General features: G+C 60.0%; 1 long non-coding RNA gene across 2 annotated transcripts; it reads right to left on the bottom strand.

The window, feature by feature from the left end:
• Positions 1-23: 23 nt before the first annotated feature.
• LOC103253062 lies at positions 24-682 on the bottom strand. Of its 2 annotated transcripts, none has more exons than XR_503831.1 (3): positions 641-682; positions 435-512; positions 24-236 (listed from the first exon to the last, which is right to left on the bottom strand). It is a non-coding gene; the product is annotated as an uncharacterized LOC103253062 (long non-coding RNA). The 2 variants fall into 2 exon arrangements; XR_503830.1 differs by having other exon boundaries at positions 24-161.

Raw genomic sequence — 682 nt, 5'->3', positions numbered from 1 at the left:
ACTTTGGCGAAGGCTACGAGGCAGAGTCAGACCGAGGCTTCAGTCAGTCTCAGGCGGCTGGGGCCCCTCACCAGCAGATTCAGCTAAGGTGAACTCCCAAAATAGCTCCTTTGCTTCCCAAAGCCCCTTGGGATAAGGTCACCAGAAGAATGTGTCCTGGCCTAGGAGGGAATTAGGCCCCTCTCAGTGAGCAGCTCCAAGTCGTTCTCACAGACATTGAGGGGCTTGGGACTGGCCTGCAGGAAGTCAGGGTCCAGGGTGAGGGTCTCCACCCACCCCTCAGTCCACACCATCCCCTTGCGCCCCTTCCTGCCCCACTGCCACCTGGCTGAGCCCCTTCCACAAAGACCATCTTCTAAGGGCTCCCAGAATGCATCCTGTGCCCCTGCTCCTTCAGGACCTGTCTCTGTTACCTGCTGCCGGTTGAGGCTCACCGTATCTCCTGGGCCAGCTCCCTCTTGCATGCTCTGGGCTTGGGCTGGGACCTGTATCCCACGTTTTTCCAGCTCCCCCTTCAGCCCAGACAGGAGGGGGTGGAGGAGGGATGCTAGGGTTTGAAGAGACAAATGAGATGGAGAGGAGGGACACCCTCAGCCACTTTCCTGGGGAGGACTGGGGGTGGGTATGGCTGCATGCCTACCTCTGTCACGTCTGCCGCGGCTGGTGGTGGTGCTGGGCAGCA

Source organism: Carlito syrichta, unplaced genomic scaffold (genome assembly GCF_000164805.1).
Source record: "Carlito syrichta isolate Samal-C Ts95f unplaced genomic scaffold, Tarsius_syrichta-2.0.1 Scaffold197348, whole genome shotgun sequence".
NCBI classification, from domain to species: Eukaryota; Metazoa; Chordata; class Mammalia; order Primates; family Tarsiidae; genus Carlito; species Carlito syrichta.
This window is presented reverse-complemented; position numbering and strand designations above follow the sequence as displayed.